Below are 11,466 nucleotides of genomic sequence, written 5' to 3' on the forward strand. Positions count from 1 at the left end.
TTCTTTATACTAAACAAATATTCTTGAAGGCTTGAAGACTATTATCTCACCAATCAAGCCTTGTTTCTTTCAATTGATTAACTTCTAGTTGTCCTATCTTCCAGCTTGCTTTCTTTCCTATGCATATCATGTCCATTCTTGGAATCATTCAAAGATCCCTCTTACAACAAAAATAAAACTTACACTTCCTATTTGAGGGTCTTCACAGCCTAAATCTATCCATGTTTTTAGTCCCATTTCCCAATACAACCATAAGCACTTGCAGACGTATGGAACCACTGTCCCAAGAGAAAAGCTCTCTACCTTTATGTATATGTCTTCCATTCCTGGAATGTCCTTCCCTATCTCTTGGCTGTAATGCGGCTTCAAATCACACCACTTTAATGTTTCCCTATTTACCTCTAGTTGAAATAAACTCTCTCATCCTTCTGTAACACTGGAGAACATACCTGAATAATCATTACTTTTTTCTGTTATTTCCCCTACTTTCCAAGACAACTATTCCACACCTCTCTATGTTCAGATAAAATACCCATCCAGAAAAATAAGAAATGTGGGCACTTGGTTCCTCATCTCTCAGAAAGGTTAAATTGTATCAAGTAGGCTGGGCACGGTGACTCATGCCTGTAACCCCAGCACTTTGGGAGGCCGAGGCGGGCAGATCACTTGAGGTCGGGAGTTCGAGACCAGCCTGATCAACACGGAGAAACTCCGTTTCTACTAAAAATACAAAATTAGCCGGGTGTGGTGGCGCATGCCTGTAATCTCAGCTACTCTGGAAGCTCAGGCAGGAGAATTACTTGAACCCAGGAGGCTGAGGTTGTGGTGAGCTGAGATCGTGCCATTGCACTCCAGCCTGGGCAACAAGAGCGAAACTCCTTCTCAAAAAAAAATGTGTCAAGTAAGTACAAAGTACCTAGAAAACTTGAATATCAATTTAGTCTTGAATAAATACCACACTTTTTACTTCATTGTGGCATTTTAAGCCTTATTTAGAAGCATTTAATATATTTTACTCTGAACATATTATTTCTGAGTTCCAAATTAATGACATAAATAAATTTTGAGGACACAATATGTTTACAGACAGAGCCACAGGCATTTGCATGTAGCATTGCAACTCTTCCCTAAACAGAACAGGTCAGTTCTTCACAGTGTGAGTGGGCTGAAGTAGAGGGCAGAATCTTACCAGCCTCTGCTTATATTTCTGTTAAGCTTTTCATATTTAAGGGGTTATAGAAAACCAGTGCAGGCCAAGTGACCCAGTTTCTAGCATGTACCTATGGAACTGAGGAGGATAAAAGGGAAAACAGCATTTCCTAACTTCTTAGATTGTTCAGAGGAGAGACTTTCTGCATCCCCACCTTACTTTCACAATAAAATCAATTGTCTTATCAGGGAAGCCACCTTCCTGAATGGGTGAAGGGGACCATTATTTATTGAGCTGTTAATTCTTTCCAAGAGCTGTGCCCAGAAGACTTTTTTCTCTTATTTGAACAGAGATAAAAAAGTTATCTAGAAAATCTCTTTCCCCTCACCCTAAATCAAACTTGAGTTGAATGTAGGAAAGTGAGGTGATTGACTTTGAAACATATTTTCCACCCCTCTACCACCCACTCCTACTTATCCAGGTAAAGTGAAATCAAAGAAATAGGGAGCCTGGTATAGTAATTCTATACAGTTTATACAAATAATTATCTTGTAGTATATTTTAAGAGAGTAACTAGAAGTCCATCCTTCCAGACTTCATGTTTCATTTGTTTAGAAAGCAGTAGAAATAGGACTTCAAACTTTATTTTTCACTTTATAAAGGTATGATTTACTCTAATTTATTTTTGAGTATATAAATTTGAGGCTCTTCTATTTCTAGAAGGGATATTTACTAGGCTTTTAGGGCTCAGAACACAAGTGTGGAGAAGATGCAGAGCATAAAATTTGTAATATTTATCATAACTATCAAAAACATTTTGACTAATTTGTTAAAATTTCTTACATAAAAGAAATGTTTTAATTAGACAACCTCAACGGTTCTTACCTGGACTTTGAATGCTACAGCAACTGCAACAAGTCCATCCTTTTTCTGATGTTAAAGTCTCACTTTAAATGGTTAGTTGGCTTTTTGTTTGTTTGTTTTTATGAGTTCAATGATGATTAACCATCTTATTAGGTCATTGTCCTAGGCAAATAGAAAAAACATACCTAGCTAATTCTAGGAGTTCACCCCAGAAGCCTATCTTTTAAAGGTTTTATTAATAATTTCTCAGAATGTACACATTATTTTATGTTAACATTAGAAAATAAATTATTTCTGGGAATGATTTATTTCTTAATTAAGTTGGTTGCATAAGATTTTTTTCTTTAGAAATACAAATACAACACATTATCCAAAGTATTTAAAACTATTCCAAATAGAAAATATGTCAAGGTGATTTTTTAAAATGTCCCTACATATTACATTAGCATTCAAAAAATAAAATATACCCTCTTTGCTTGTTACATGTGTATGGATCTAATATGACGTACATGGACACTGGATATTTCACATGGAATACTAAATTGCCAATTAATTACAAGACTAGTCTTCTAAATGACAAAAATCAAGACTAGTTTGTATGATATATTCCTTACATCAAAGTGTAAAGGAAGAATGATCTCCTTCTATTGACTTGCTTTTTAGAGAACGGAAGACCTTCACTCAGTTGAAACTTTTCTTGAGTAAGGATGAAGTCGAATTAATTAATTCAGTAACTCAAACATATTTGACTCCCTACTATATCTCAGGCACATGGCTGTGTTCTAGAAGTGTACTATAATAATATAAATAATAAACAGACTCTTCTCTCACATGAATATATATATATACACACATGCATGAGTGTATGTATATATGTATGTATGTGTATGTGTGTATGTATATAGCAAAGACAGAATGCATGTATGAAAACATTGTTACCCCTTATCACTGACAGGACAGTTGTTGATACAGTTGCAGCAATATGTATTTAATTTCCATATCACAGTTATTTGATAAATTAGTTTTTGTTTTGTTTTGTTTTTTGAGACAGAGTCTTGCTCTGTCACCCAGGCTGGAGTGCAGTGGCACGATCTCGGCTCACTGCAAGCTCCGCCTCCCAGGTTCACGCCATTCTTCTGCCTCAGCCTCCCGAGCAGCTGGGACCACAGGCGCCCACCACCATGCCCAGCTAATTTTTTTGTATTTTTAGTAGAGACGGGGTTTCACCATGTTAGCCAGGATGGTCTCCAATTTCTGACCTCGTGATCCGCCCGCCTCGGCCTCCCAAAGTGCTATGATTACAGGCGTGAGCCACTGTGCCCGGCCTAGATTAGTTCTATACTCGGTTAATTCATAGAAGTACTAGAATAATGAAAGGAACCAGAGTGTGGAGGGAGAAGAGGATTAGAAAATGTGGGGAACACTGAAATGTAGACCTGGGGCAGTGAAAATTAGAACTAGGCTCCCAAACACCCCTCTGTTGAGTCAGAATCTACCGGAGAGCCTTTGTCAAAAGTGCGATCCAGCCCCACACACAAGAGATTCTGACTCACGAGTTCGGAGACTATGCTTTTTAAATACGCACTTAGAATAATTTTTACATACTGTCAGCTTTTGAGAACCATCATAGCAGAGATACTAAACATTCATTATCAGTTTCATGGCTTTTCTTTTATTCAGAGTGGGAAGACAGTTTGGATGTTCTCATGCTAATGGTTTTCTCCTCACACATCCATTTCATTCAAGACACCAATTTCATTTGGGACAAATATATGCATAGAATGAAGATAAAATAGTACAAATTCACTGAGAAACTTTCTAATCCCTAAACCAAAGCTATCAGTGGTAAAATTCTGGAATGTTTTCAGAACTCAAAGAGCATTCTCTGTGCCCTTTTTTCTTCCTATGTAAGTAATTTAGACTTCCCTTTTTGTGGGACTTGTGGAAAAAATAAGAGTGGTCAGAGAAAAGACATTGCAACACTTTTTTTCAAGATAAATATTATGCTAACAGCCGTGGATCAATACCACTCCAAATTTGCTTAAAACAATCTGCTGTTTGTTGCTGCAATCATCATCACAGTTCTGATGAAATATTATGGGCTTTGAAGTTTGATAAACTTTGGTACCATTGTCTCTGCTACTTGACAGCAGTATAAACTTCAGTAGCTTGTTTCACCATTCTAAGCATTAATGCTTTCATCCATTACGTGGGAAGGCTATAGTTGTGATAAGGATTTGCTCTGTGTAAACTGCCTCACCCAGTACCTGGCACATTATAGATTCGATACCTAGAGTCACTGTATGGCACTTGCATATTGTCAATTTTTTAAAGCAGTTAATTCTTATTAAAAGAATAAGAGTCAAGTCTCTGAAACATGTCCCCAGCAATTTTTCCTAATAGTTTTTAGTCTCAAGAGTTCTCAGGCGGATACTGGGTGCATACTCCAAGATGGAGACTTCAGCCTCAGAGCAGACCTGCCATTGCCTACCCACCTCACGTTCCTTAGCTGGTCAAGAGGTAATTACAGAAAGCTGCACTCCCTGGAAAGAACCCCCATGTCTCCATACCCACTAATGGTCAAAGCCCTGGCATCATTATGACTAATCTTATGGCAATTACCTCTCTTAATGTCAGTCACCATCATAAGAAGGCAGAGGCCAGGCGCGGTGGCTCATGCCTGTAATTCCAGCACTTTGGGAGGCCCAGGCAGGCGGATCACGACGTCAGGAGATAGAGACCATCCTGGCTAACACGGTGAAACCTCCTCTCTATTAAAAATAAAAAAGTTAGCTGGGCGTGGTGGTGAGTGGTGACAGCATGCCGGCGGCCCTGGCGGCCCTCGCTCCCTCTCGGCACCTCCTCAGTCTTGGCGCCCACTCTGGCCGCGCTGAGGGGCTCCCTCAGCCTGCCGCTGCACTGAGGGAGCCCCTTTCTGAGCTGGCCGAGACCAGAGCCGGCTCCCTCAGCTTGCTGGGAATGTGGAGGGAGAGGCGCGGGCGGAACCGGGGCTGTGTGCGCGCTTGCGGGCCAGCGCGAGTTCCCGGTGGGCGTGGGCTCGGCAGGCCCCACACTCGGAGCCGCCTGCCGCGCCCGGCAGTGACGGGCTTAGCAGTGACGGGCTTAGAATCTCGGCCTGCAGCTGCGGAGAGTGCGCCAGGTCCCCCAGCAGTGCCCGCCCGCCGGCGCTGCGTCCGAATTCTCGCGAGGCCTCAGCTGCCTCCCCTTGGGGCAGGGCTGGGGACCTGCAGCCCGCCCTGCCTGAGCCTCCCCAGCCCTGCTGGCCCCCACCCCGCCGCCCCGCTCCCCCTGGCCCCCCGCCATGGGCTCCTGCGCCCGCTGTAGCCTACCGGACGAGCGCCGCCCCCTGCTCCAGGAGCGCCCTGTCCCATAGACCGCCCTGTCCCATAGACCGCCCAAGGGCTGAGTGCGGGCGCAGGGCGTGTGGGACTGGCGGGCAGCTCTACCTGCGGCCCCAGGTGCGGGAGCTACTGGGTGAAGCCAGCTGGGCTCTTGAGTCTAGTGGGGACTTGGAGAAACTTTATGTCTAGCTAAGGGATTGTAAATACACCAATCAGCACTCTGTGTCTCGCTCAAGGTTTGTAAATGCACCAATCAGCACCCTGTGTCTAGCTCAGGGTTTGTGAATGCACCAGTGTTCTGTGTCTAGCTAATCTAGTAGGGACTTGGAGAACTTTTGTGTGTAGCTCAGGGATTGTAAACGCACCAATCAGCACCCTGTCAAAATAGACCAATCAGCTCTCTGTAAAACAGACCAATCAGCTCTCTATAAAACGGACCAATCAGCAGGATGTGGGTGGGGCTACATAAGGGAATAAACGGCTGCCCACGCTAGCACTGGCAATCTGTTTGGGTCCTCTTCCACACTGTGGGAGTTTTGTTGTTTCGCTCTTTGCAATAAATCTTATTGCTACTCGCTCTTTGGGTCTGCGCTGTCTTTATGAGCTGTATCACTCACTGCAAAGGTCTGCAGCTTCACTCCTGAGCCAGCGAGATCACGAACCCACCGGGAGGAATGAATGCGTCCGAACATCAGAAGGAACAAAATCCAGACACACCGCCTTTAAGAACTGTGACACTCACCGTGAGGGTCTGCGGCTTCATTCTTGAAGTCAGTGAGACCAAGAACCCCCCATTTCTGGACACAGTGGCACGTGCCTATAATCCCAGCTACTCGGGAGGCTGAGGGAGAAGAATTGCTTAAACCCGGGAGGCGGAGGTTGCAGTGAGTCCAGATCGCACGGCTGCACTCCAGCGTGGGTGACAGAGGGAGACTCTGTCTCAAAAAAATAAAATAAAAATAATAACTTGCTGATCACTCATCACCTCTTGTCTAATCCCAGTGTGGCTATACACATTTTTGCTTTTGCCCCCATCTCCTCTCTCTCCGTCTCCCAATCCTGAACCAAAACTCTTTTCTTGAGCTTTCTGGAACGCATAACTAATAATAAATGAAATTCTCCATACTTTCAGCCTCTTGTAAGAATTTTTCTGTTTCTCTTTTTTCTCTAACTATAACTTGGCCTTTCCCTGCCTCTTCTGCAGCCGTGATAAATGTGGGTTGCTTTATCTTCCATATTGCTCCAAACCAGGTGGAATGGTTTCCAATTTGCCTTACTTTACTACTTTCTGCTCATTTTCCTACCCTTTACCCTCAGAATTTATAGTTTTGAATCTCATATCAAAAGACTCTACCATTTATTATTCTTGAGATCATGCCCAAACCCTAAATCACTCCCACACACTTCACAATTTTAGTGCTTGGTTCAAAGGAAATCTGTCAAAATACTTCTTCTATTTTAATTATTGGTGATTTCATTGATCATGAAAATAATTGTTTTAATTCTCTAGCTTCTTGGTTTTCTTTTAACCCTCTCTTCTCCAGTGATCTTACCTTCTCCTCACTCCTATGGACATACTGTAGACATCACCACATCAGTAACAGCAAGCCCTCCTTAATATCAGTTTCAAGGAATGGAGCACCACTGCCTATTTTTCTAGCTCACGCTCAGTAGTACTCTGGATACAACAAAGCTTTCACTGACTATTATCTATAATCTATAGGTTAACTTTGCCACAGATTTCACTGTTTCTTATTTCTTTCTGCCTGTTCACCGATAGAGCTGATGGAGCTAAAGAAAATTCAGCAACCATGCTGACTTTAAATTTATTATCATAAAGCCAAAATGGACCTTTTATTTTGCTTAGAGGTCACAGTTTTTTTTCTAATCCATGTCATTCGTTTTCTGAGTAACTGTTTTGTACCTTCGTCCCTCTCCTCAAAATTCTAACATGTAGTTTCCTCTCTCCACCTTCAGCTGATGACCTATTTCACTGGCAAAAAATAAAGAAGAAACCTTCCAAAAGCTCCCTGGACCCCGTCTGTACAGGAAAAACACTAGTACCAGAACTGTCCATGTGTAAGCTAAGGCCAACCTACACTTCTGTATCAGATTGCCTCCTTTCCTTGTGCTGGCAAGGATATCACTTTCCCCTTTCTAAAGAAATATGCCCAGCAGGAGGTTAGCACGCTGTCATTTTCCCGTCTTTCAAGATCTCTCTTTGGGTTCCACTCTTTATATTGATATTGCCCAATTTGTGCCATTTTTACAGAAAAAAAAAGGCTGATTTATAATTCTTGTTTTCAGTCTCTCTCCTTGCATTCTTTCTTGAGCACACACCTATCAGGTTTTTGCCCCCAACTTCCTAATAGTATTATTCCTCCTAAGTCATAAATTACCTGAATGTGACATGTAGTGATCCTCATCTGACTTGAACTATTCACAGCATTTTTCAGAGCTGAGGATTCCTTCCTCTGGCAATATTTTCCAGGACACTATTCTTTGTGGTTTGCCTTGTAACTTTCACTGACCTTTCCATTTACATGTCATTTACTATTTTTTTTTTTTTTTTTACATTTCTTAGGCTTCTTAATTGAAGCATTTCAGTATTCAACTTTTGCATGTATGTGTATGACCTTGTCTAGTCTTATGTCTTAAAATGTCATCCTTATGTTGATAATTTCAAAATTTGTATCTGTGGCCAAAGCCTTACTCCTGAACTTTAGATTTATCTCGTCACCTCACCAGTTCCCTGTATATATGTAGTAGGTATCTCATACTTAACATTTTCTGAACAGGTATCCTCATCTTACTTTCTCAAACCTCTCCTCCTGGAGTATCCCTACTTTAGTAAAGGCAGGTCTATCCTTCCAGTTGTACATACACATGCAAAATATTGAAATAATTCCTATTCCTCTGTTGGTCGTGCTCATATCAGGCTCAAATTTCAAATCATACCCAGAATCTGACTACTTTTCAACACCTCCACAAGTTTTACCCTGGTCCGAGTTATTGCAATACGCTCCAACTTCTACCTCAGCTTATCTCCTGACCACTCACAGCCACTCTTCCCCAACCTCATTCCCCTGTGTAAATCTGAAAACAGCAGTCAGGGTCATCATGTCAAAACAAGTCATATCATTTCACTGCTTTGCTCAGATCCCCACCCCTTCCCCACCAGTGGCTACCCATGTCGCCTAGCATAAAATCTAAAGAACAACCTGAAGGCCCTATAAAGTATACCTCCAATACTAAGCATCTTTGATCCTGTTGTTCTTTCTGTCTGAAATGTATTTTCCCAATAACTACATAGCTCACTCCCTCACCATGTTCTAGTACCCAAAAAAATGGCACTTTCTCAGTGAGGACTTCTGTGACCATCTTTTTTTATTACTCCCTCTGACACTCAATATACCTTTTTTGCTACTTAAATTTTCTCATTATTTATCAGACTGTGATTTTTGCTCACGTATTTTGTTTATTGTCACCCTTCATTTGCCTCAGCAGCTATAAAGTTAAACTACTGACTAAGCTCTAGAAGTGCAAGGATGCGTTTTTCTCTTTTTTGTTCATTGCTGTATCCTCTGTGTCTAGAATAGTATCTATTCCCTAGCAGATACTCAATAAATATTTTAAAAGGAATGTATAGATGAAATTTCCATTTTAAACAACGTATAGCAACTAAGTGATGTTGAAACCAAGATTTAATCTGGAATAGTATTTAAAATGGTAAGGAAGTTGGCTATAATTGTATATGACACAGTTACCCAGTCATCAATGGTCATGCTATTAAAAAGTTGAAAACAGTCAATTCATTTTGCCTAGAGAGTCGGACATGACACTGATGCATACCACGTTAAGAAATTCTCCAAGAAAATCCTATTCAAAATCTTCCAACGGCTTCCTAGCTCACTTAGAATGAATACCCAAGTCCTTTCTACATCCCACAAGAATCTACAGAATCTTTTCCCTGGTTATCCCTCTGACAATATTTTCTACAGATATTTCCTACTCAGCCATTACTATACAGCAACACGGACTTCCTTGATATTCCATAAAGATTTCATTTATATACCTGTCTCAAGTCCCTGTCACTTCTTCTTCCTTCTATAAGGACGATTTTGCCTCCAGATGTCCATTTTTCACTTCAATTATTTTTCTGCTTAACCATTGCTGCCTTGTAGATGCTTTCCCAGACTTATATAAAAATGTGACATTTGTAATTCTTTGATGTCTTGCCCTACTGCCCCCTCCATATCTCTTAAAATTACATGATTTTATAAAATATGTTTATATATTGTCTTTTCCCCACTAAATATAAGCCACAAAATGGCAGGAACTTCATCTTTTTTGTTCCATCATTTTCTGGTATAGTGGTTGTTATATTATTGAAACAATAGACATTTTGAATCAATGAGTCAATTATGCCAGCTGTATGGATCCTGAACACGTCTGACACACAGAAAGATTAGCATCTCTCCTTGCTTCTTATAATTTAATACTTTAGCCCTGTGGTCTTCAATGTGAGACATGCATTCTCTCAGAGAAATGAGAAGGCTTTCCAAAGGATATGCAAGTACAGATAAAGTTTTAGAAAAAAATTAACAATTTCATGGAAGAACAATTTATATGCAGTAAAATGCACATACATAATGTATACCATTAAATGAATTTTGACATATGCATTCAGTCATGAAACAAAGATAATGAAGATAATGGTCATCCCAGAAGTTTTCTTCTGTCCCTTCCTACCACTACCCACCTCAGACCCAATCACTGAACTGCTTTTGTCATTATAGATTAATTTATATTTTAAAGAATTTTATATTAAGATACGTCAAACAATAGGTACTCCTTTCTACTTGACTCAATTACTTTCAGGTTCAACCGTATTGTCATAGATATAATACTTCATTCCCTTCAATGCTGATTAGTATTTTCTTTTTTTGTTTGTTTGTTTTTGAGATGGAGTCTCGCTCTGTCACGGAGGCTGGAGTGCAGTGGCGCGATCTCCGCTCACTGCAAGCTCCGCCTCCCGGGTTCACACCATTCTCCTACCTCAGCCTCCCGAGTAGTTGAGACTACAGGCGCCTGCCACCACACCCGGCCAATTTTTTGTATTTTTAGTAGAGATGGGGTTTCACCATGTTAGCCAGGATTGTCTCGATCTCCAGACCTCGTGATCCACCCGCCTCGGCCTCCCAAAGTGCTGCGATTACAGGGGAGAGCCACCGTGCCTAGCCAGTTTTGCCCAGTTTTTATTGGTATGTTTGTCTTATTATTGAGCTGTGTTTTTTATATGTCTTCAAACAAGATGTTTGTTGAATATATGTTTGCAAATATTTGCAAAAGCAAATGTTTAAAATTTTGAGTAAGTCCAACTTATAAATTTTATCTTTACAGTTTCCCTTTTGTATTCTATGTAAGAGGGTTTTCAGATAGGGTTTGCACTGCCAAAATGAAAGTGAATATGATTTTCCCATGTTGCTCTAGAGGTTTTATATTTTACTTATTACATTTATGCTGCATTTTGAGTTAGTTTTCGTAGCAGACATAAGGCAAGAGCCAAGGTTTTTTATTTTGTCTATTGCCATCTAATTTTTTCAGCATCATTTGTTAAACTTGACTTGGAATTTTTGTAAAATATCCATTAAACATAAAAGTTTTGATCTTGTCCCAGACTCTCTATTCTGTTCCATTTACTAATATGTTCAATTTTATGTCAATATTATTCTATTTTCATTACTGTGGCTTGATCATAAGTCTTGGAATCAAATCCTGTAAGTATTTCTACTTTTAATCTACTTTTAAGGTAGATTATCACGTTGTATAAAAAGAGTTGCCCCTCTTTCTTTGTAATTTGGATATGTTTTACTCCTTGACTTGTTGTACTGTCCAGAACCACCAGTGCCATCTCCAGACTACCATATCTCAGAAGTGATGAGGCCAGGCGCGGTGGCTCACGCTTGTAATCCCAGCACTTTGGGAAACCGAGGCGGGCGGATCACGAGGTCAGGAGATCGAGACCATGGTGAAACCCCGTCTCTACTAAAAATACAAAAAATTGGCCGGGCGTGGTGGCGGGCGCCT

General features: G+C 40.8%; 1 protein-coding gene across 1 annotated transcript in view; it reads right to left on the bottom strand.

The window, feature by feature from the left end:
• LOC129481899 (solute carrier organic anion transporter family member 1B3) overlaps window positions 1-4,778 on the bottom strand; it is a 96,642-nt gene extending 91,864 nt beyond the window's left edge. Inside the window, exons 1-2 of the mRNA XM_063640754.1 lie at window positions 4,637-4,778; window positions 2,036-2,176 (exon numbers count right to left, since the gene is read on the bottom strand). The gene's annotated coding sequence lies outside the window, so the exon portion shown is untranslated. The remainder of the gene's footprint in view (window positions 1-2,035; window positions 2,177-4,636) is intronic.
• Between the last annotated feature and the right edge of the window lie 6,688 nt (window positions 4,779-11,466).

This window comes from Symphalangus syndactylus, chromosome 5, assembly GCF_028878055.3.
Source record: "Symphalangus syndactylus isolate Jambi chromosome 5, NHGRI_mSymSyn1-v2.1_pri, whole genome shotgun sequence".
Lineage (NCBI taxonomy): Eukaryota > Metazoa > Chordata > Mammalia > Primates > Hylobatidae > Symphalangus > Symphalangus syndactylus.